This window comes from Colobus angolensis, unplaced genomic scaffold (genome assembly GCF_000951035.1).
Source record: "Colobus angolensis palliatus isolate OR3802 unplaced genomic scaffold, Cang.pa_1.0 Scaffold186, whole genome shotgun sequence".
Taxonomy (NCBI): domain Eukaryota; kingdom Metazoa; phylum Chordata; class Mammalia; order Primates; family Cercopithecidae; genus Colobus; species Colobus angolensis.
Genome location: NW_012114999.1, coordinates 5,500,269 through 5,508,170, shown reverse-complemented (window position 1 = coordinate 5,508,170; position 7,902 = coordinate 5,500,269).

Here is a 7,902-nt window from a genome sequence, read left to right as displayed (position 1 = left end):
TTTCTTTCTTTCTTTCTTTCTTTTTCTTTCTTTCCTTCTTTCTTTCTTTAGAGGAAGAGTCTCACATTGCCACCAAGGCTGGAGTGCAGTGGCACAATGACAGCTCACTGCAGCCTCAACCTCTCTGGCTCGAACAATCTGCCCACCTCAGCCTCCCAAGTATCTAGGACTATAGGCACACATTACCATGTCTGATTAATTTTTTTATTTTTTGTAGAGATGGGCCTTGCTAAGTTGCCCAGGCTGGTTTTGAACTCCTGGGCACAAGTGATCCTTCAGTCTCAACCTCCCAAAGTGCTAGGGTTACAGGCATGAGCCACTGCACCTACTCAGTTTTCTTTTTAAAATTTAAAAAAAAAAAAATCCAGTTTTAATTGAAGATTCTTTAAACCCCATCCTGATTCATTTTTTTTCCCTTTCTCTCCCTGGTTAATTGAATGTTTATTATTTTCTTACTTCCAGTCTGTACATTAATAATGTAGAGTGCTATCATATATTTTAAAAATCTTTCTTATGCAATTCCTTTTTTCATTAGCAAAATATTTTTGAGATTAAAAAAAATAACGTGAATATGCCACAACTTATTTACTCATTCTCCTATTCCCAAGAGTAGGAGTTTATTGGCTATCATGGAAAAAAAATGCTGCTACAAATATTTTAGTATATCCTTTTGTGCAGGTGTAATGAATTTCTTAGAACTGGAATTTCTTGATCAGAAGGTACATGAAGCTTCCACTTTGCTTGATGTAATTAAATTGTTCTCCAATGTGGTTTCATTGTACAGAAGGATTCCTGCTGCTCCATTTTCTCTCCAACACCTGATGATATCAGGATTTTAAATTTTTGACAATATTTCTGATGTGAAGTGTTATCTCATAGTGGAAATTTGCACTTCTCTGAACACTAGTAGACTTTCTCATTGTTACATCTTGTACCCTTTTTTTCTACTAGGTTGCTTTTTAAAAATTAATTTGGAGGGGTTGTTTTACATCTGGATTCTATTCTAGACAGTATTTTTATATGTTGGCATTTAAAAGGAAACACAAAAGTCAGTTTAATAAAAAATTGATTTTACATACTGTTTGAAGTTTTATTTTTTTAACTCTATTTGGCAGTGAGACTGCATGAGTTTGCTACTTTGATGACAGGATTTTTTTTTCCTTTTGATGGCATTTACTACAGGATTTATAAATCAACTTTCTTGTTTGGATACATTGACTGTAAAATTTTCAGATAATATTACTTTCTTGCAATTGTTAAGTTTACATTTCATAGTCTTTGATATGGGCCGCTCTTGCCCAAAAGAATGAAAGCTTTGCAGAAAGCAAAGTTCCAGGGTGGAGGACACCCTCACCAAATCATCCACTGTGGCTGTGAAGACACTTCATTCATACTAGGTGATTTCAGATTTTGCAGATTATGAATTGGAAATAACTAACATTATTTTCACATTGATTTATAATTCATTTAGTAATTCATATTTATAACAGCCTATGATTAATTGTATGTGTCAACTTGACTAGGCCATAATGCCCAGATATTTGCTCAAACATTATTCCGAATGTTTTTGTGGGGATGTTTTTTGGATGAAATTAACATTTTAATTGGGTGAACTTTCAGTAAAGCACACATAATGTGGATGGGCCTCAGTCAATCAGTTGAAGGCCTTACAGAACAAAGATTGACCTCCCCTGAGCAACAAGGAATTTTGTCAGCAGATGAACTTTGGATTTGAACTGCCACATGGACTCTTCCTGGGTCTCCAGACTGACAGCTTTAGGACTTGAAGAGTCACATCAGCTCTTCTTGGGTCTCTAGCCTGTTGGCCTACCCTATGGATACTGAACTTACTGGTGTCCATAATCACATGAAGCAATTCCTTAAAACAAATTTCTTTCTCTCTGTGTAATCTTATCGGTTCTGTTTCTCTGGAGAACCCTAATAGAGTGCCCTTTAATATACAGTTACTCAAGAAAGACATTTTCCATGATCAGAGTGTACTACGTATTTCTTGACACAGCTGGCATGTTAAACCAAAACTATACCCATGTCTTCCACTTTTATTTAGAAATGAAGATCTTCCATAAATAAGTTGTCTGCAGTTGTTACTGATCAAGATTGTTAGAGTTGTAAAGATAGAAAGCATCCCAATAATTTATTAGGACATGGGTAGAGGTTTTACCTCTTTATTCAGGCTGAAATATGAGTTAAGCCATGCTTAGATCGGAGGTCAGGTTGACAAACAAGTCTACAAGGCTAATTGCTGATTTTTGATGATGGTCACCAGCAGGGCTGACTTGAGAAAATTTCTGTGGCCATTTTTGGGCTCAGCGAGAAAAAGGCTGTGATGTTTGCCTTAGGAAGCAGGGGAATCCTTATGCTATGTATTTGCCATCTCTGGCCTGGGCCTTAGGCCAGTGATTTAGAAGAAATTCCTGCAGTTCATATGTGAGATAGCCTACCTGTTCACGGCCAGGAGCACCTAGGCTTCTTATTAATATTCATCTGTATTTGCCTGAATGTTCCTCCTGTGTATGTCCCTTGAGAAAGTGCAATAAGATCCTGGGCAAATATCTTACCATTGAACTACAACTACTGGAAAAGTAGTCACTGAATTCGTTCTATTATGTATGTCCCGTTTATGCAATAATTATATTACCATTATTATATCCCAGCAACATATTTGCTTTAAAAGCACCTGGATTTGTCAGGCCTCTGAGCCCAAGCCAAGCCTTCGCATCCCCTGTGACTTGCACGTGTACACCCAGATGGCCTGAAGTAACTGAAGAATCACAAAAGTAGTGCAAATGCCCTGCCCCGCCTTAACTGATGACATTCCACCACAAAAGAAGTGAAAATGGCCAGTCTTTGCCTTAAGTGATGACGTTACCTTGTGAAAGTCTTTTTCCTGGCTCATCCTGGCTCAAAAAGCACCCCCACTGAGCACTTTGTGATCCCCCCACTCCTGCCCACCAGAGAACAACCCCCCTTTGACTGTAATTTTCCTTTACCTACCCAAATCCTATAAAACTGCCCCACCCTTATCTCCCTTCGCTGACTCTCTTTTCGAACTCAGCCCGCCTGCACCCAGGTGATTAAACAGCTTTATTGCTCACACAAAGCCTGTTTGGTGGTCTCTTTACACGGATGTGCATGACAGGATTTTTTAAATTTCTGAAATATTTGCATTCTAGTGTCTGTCACCTAGTAATATGTTGCTGTTTTTTTTTTTTGAGACGGAGTCTCGCTCTGTCGCCCAGGCTGGAGTGCAGTGGCCGGATCTCAGCTCACTGCAAGCTCTGCCTCCCGGGTTCACGTCATTCTCCTGCCTCAGCCTCCCGAGTAGCTGGGACTACAGGTGCCCGCCACCTCGCCCGGCTAGTTTTTTGTATGTTTTAGTAGAGACGGGGTTTCACCGTGTCAGCCAGGATGGTCTCGATCTCCTGACCTCGTGATCTGCCCGTCTCAGCCTCCCAAAGTGCTGGGATTACAGGCTTGAGCCACCGCGCCCGGCCATGTTGCTGTTTTTTATATAAGATGTGCATCAGTTTATGACTTTATGAGTATAGTATCTACTTGAGTCTTTTGCCAAGACTGAGCCTTTTGCTTCTTTTGTATCCTCTGTAAGTGCTCAATAAGTAGTGGCTGGACTGAACTGCTTCTAAGAGACCATGGAGTCTCAGGTCTTGAAGATTCCGTAGCTGTAAGGAAACAAAAACAAAACAAAACAAAACAACAACAACAAAAAAGGGCAGAGTGTTCTTGGCATCACCAAGCAGGGTATTAGAACAAAAATAGAAAGTATAATGTTACCCTTGAAGAACATGTTCTGGTCACTGCACTTCCAAAAAGCTATAACTGACCTGGAAAGGGGTCAGACATGGGCAGTTTTTGTTTAATAAAGGTGCTGGAATAGTTTCCTGATAAGACCAAACAAAATGTTATGGCCTCATCTGAAGGCATTTGCTATCAGAGCAACACGCACATAACAAGGGAAGATTTTGATAAATGTAATGTGAGGACTCCAATAGGGCAGCCTCTATTGGACTAGATTCATGAGAGGATCCTTAGGTCTGGCTGGCAGAGGATCCTTGGGTCTGGATGGCACATGTAGCTTTATCCACACATGTAGGTGTCAGTGATCCTGAATGAATGAGGAGATCACTTCTGTGTTTTAAGATTCAGGCCTGCAGTAACAGTCGCTGGTTTCATAAAATGAAAAACACCGAGGTTTTCTCCAGATAATTGAATTTCCTTTACTTTCTGTCTTTGCTAGATTTACCAGCTGCCTTTAGAATTTTCCACCCAGATTCTTTTTTATCTACCCGGTTTGCTAAACCCTGCTTAAATCTGAAGCTTACCTGGATTCAGGGTCTCCTCATCTGTCATCCCTACTGTAAGCAGGACTGCATCAGTCAGACCCATGCCAGTGCTCTTATTGTTTTTGATCCCAGGAGGTCAACTCTGTCTTTTCTATGACATTGCCTGGGTCTTAGACTGTTTTGTTACATCAAGTCTTTGGTCACCAGCTTTGCCTTTACACCCAAGACTGAGAAATTAGCACTCTTCTGTGTACAAAGAGAAAGGGAAAGTAGGCTACTGATAAGTCTATGAAATTGTGATTCATTCACTAAATATCTAAAATTTAAGAACTAGAGGGTAAAATATTCTGCCCTTTTCACAGCAAATAGCAGGCCCTAGGAATACTATTATCCCAGAGTTGTACAAGACAAATATAAAGAGTGCCCTCAAAGAACTTGAATTTAGTTAAGGAAGGCTGGATTCACTACTCGCTAAAGGAAATTTATTAATATTCAGTGTTGTTAACATTTGAAGATGATATTGAAGGACAACCAGGCTTTTTCACTAAAGGCAACTCTTGGCATTAGACTGTTGGCCTGAATAAATAATTACTTCATATGATGCCTGTTTTCTTGGTTGTTATTGTTTATATACTCTTTGTTAAGTCGTGTTTTTTTTTAAGGCCATTTTCATGTTTTCATCAGACTATGCTAAAAGAAAGGAGATCAGTTCTACACCTTAATAGCTCTACCATAATAATCATGCATATTTATTGAACACATCTGACTAAATGCTTGATGTGGACATCCCCATTTAATCCTCAAAACAATCCTATGTGATTGATACTGTATGCATTTTGCAGATGAGGAAATGGAGGCACACAGAGACTAAGTAACTTGCTCAGGTTTCTGTGGTAGGAACTGGTACTCCAGGATGCGAACTCTGCCTGTCTGACTATAGAACCCACACATTCAGCCACTTCTTATACTGTCATTGAAGGCTGCAATGCCACACTTTCTGATTGTGTGTCTGCTTGGGAAAGTCCAGCCCAGGATAGGCTGGCATCTATCTTCTCCTGAGGCCTTATTTGAGGGCTATTTTAGCAGTGTTGTCAATATCTAAACCTGTCCCCAATGAGATTATTCCTACTGTAATCAGAAACCCAGAAAGTAAAGTTAATAAATCCTCTACTCATGCCCAGGAACTTAGGAGACTGAATGTGAAGAAGGCCAAAGCAGATTTAAAGTGATTGAAATGACAAAAGGTGAAATGTGAGCGAAGTGAATGAATTACAAAAGCGTGTATGAATAGTATTACACAAGTGAAGCAAATTCAATATGAATTCAATTTCTGACCACATGCAGAGGGAAAACAAGGCTAAAGGAGCAGAAGAGTCAAGGGTAACGAACAGCTTTATTACTTTCTTTCATTGTGCCACTACATATGAATTTTTGTTACTATTTATTAACATGTGGAGGTTAAAGTTTTTGTAAGATCTGATGATAAAATTATGGAAGGCTAAGTGAAGTCCTGCGATGGAGAATGCAGTTTGAAGTCAGGTTACAATAAAATATTAGCCACTTTTCGTATTATAAAGTGCTGAGGATATTTTAGAAATTAAACATAAAGGCTTTAAAACAAACATGCTGGGTCTTGTTGGGTGAGTCCATTGTTCCTGTCTGTAGGTGGATCTCTTCTAGGTTATTTGGGGGAATGGTAGAGTTTCATGCTAAGCCATCTTTGCTGTTCATCGTGTATAATATTCAGCTTTGAGCAATATAAAAAGACTTACTCATCTAAGCAAATAATTCTCAGATGACTCCATTCTCCATCTCCATTTGAATTTAGATTGGCCTGGGCTGGAGTGTGGTGGTAGAATCATGACTCACTGAAACCTCGACCTCCTGGGCTCAAGCAATTCTCCAACCTCAGCCTCCTGAATAGCTGAGACTACAGGCGGGCTCCACCATGTCTAGCTTATTATTATTATTTTGTAGAGATGAGGTCTTGCTGTGTTTTCCAGGCTGGTCTCAAAATTCTGGGCTCAAGTGATGCTCCTGCCTTGGCCTCCCAAAGTGCTGTGGTTAGAGGCATGAGCCACTGTTCCCAGCTAGTTGTTTAGCTCTCTGAGCACCACCTTCCTTACTATAAGATGCAAATAATTGCTACCTTCGAGGATTATAAATAATATAGCATCTGGAAAGGGATTGGTAGAACCCCCAGGATACAGTAAGCCCTCCATGAATGACAGCACATACAATTACATAAAGTGCACGATACCATGCCAAGTACATACAAAAGCTTAACACATATTAGTTGAAGGAGTTTAATAAATGAAGGACTAGAAGCTGTCTTCAAGCAATACATTTGCTTTTAATTTGTAGCTCCTTTTTTCCATTTTTAAAAATGTGACCCTAATAGTGGCAATTGTACCTGTGCTATTGGTGAGGAAGTGGGATAAAGCATGACCCCGATGTTCAGGAGATTCTCGATGAATACACCAACTTTCATTGGTCCTTAAATTACTATGTATAGGTTGCTATTTATTTGAATTATTTATAGAGCCTGACTTGGTTGCAGATGTTCTATCAATCTTTCAGGGCAGGGGCCGAATCAAGATAAATGTAAATGGCTGATGTGGACAGGGTTTTAAATTAAAACATCAATACTTACACATTCTACTTATTAAACACATAAGACTATTCTTACACACACCCACACACACACCCCCATACACACACACACACACAGAGGCACAATAGTCTCTCTCTCTTGCATGTTTCTTCAAATACTTGGGCTTCTCTTTCTTTTGTTTATTTTCCTGCTTTTGATAGAGACAGGGGCACAGAGAGGTCTTTCTCTACTATTAGAAAACCGTCAGTGCCAGGGTTATGTTAAATAACCTGTGTGCCATAGGGAGCACTGATGACTATATGCTGGGGACATTTGTCCTTCGGAGGAGACCCTGCTCAACCTCAGCTGAGTGTCACCACAGGATAATTTGAGCATATTGTAAGAGCTTCTGGTTTTTCACAAGAAACCAAAAACCAGGGGTTTTGTGTGAGATTTATCAAATTTCATGATTGACACCAATATTTTTAAAACATCACATGGATGAAATAAAGCCTGTTTGTCAGCTGAAGGTGGCTCAATTATTTGTGTGATCTTTCTTCTAGATCTGGCTTCTCTAAAGTACTCCATTGCTTTAATCAGCTAAGAGTAGGAGAATATCTAGGTTGGAATCCAAGGGATTTCATAGTCTGAACCTGTATTCTGAGCTCAATAAGCAGTGGGAGGAACTAGATACGGAGGCTAGAAAGTAGAAAGTAGGCATAGCCCTGAGAACGGGCAGTGGGGCAGTGGGGCAGTGCAAACTTAGCAGCAGGTGGGGCAGATGTTTCAGAGGGCATGTTAGGAACTCAGCAAGACCTAACAGAGGGGATAGGTGGCAGTGTGGGGGCAGACAATGGGGACAGACTCAGTGTGGTGAAGAGAAGGTAGTGGATATCTGTCTGGATGGCCTGCCTGTGCACGTTTAGTAGGAGGATTTCTGAGAGGAAAAAGGGATTGAGAGGGACCGCATAGATATGACCTAGAGCT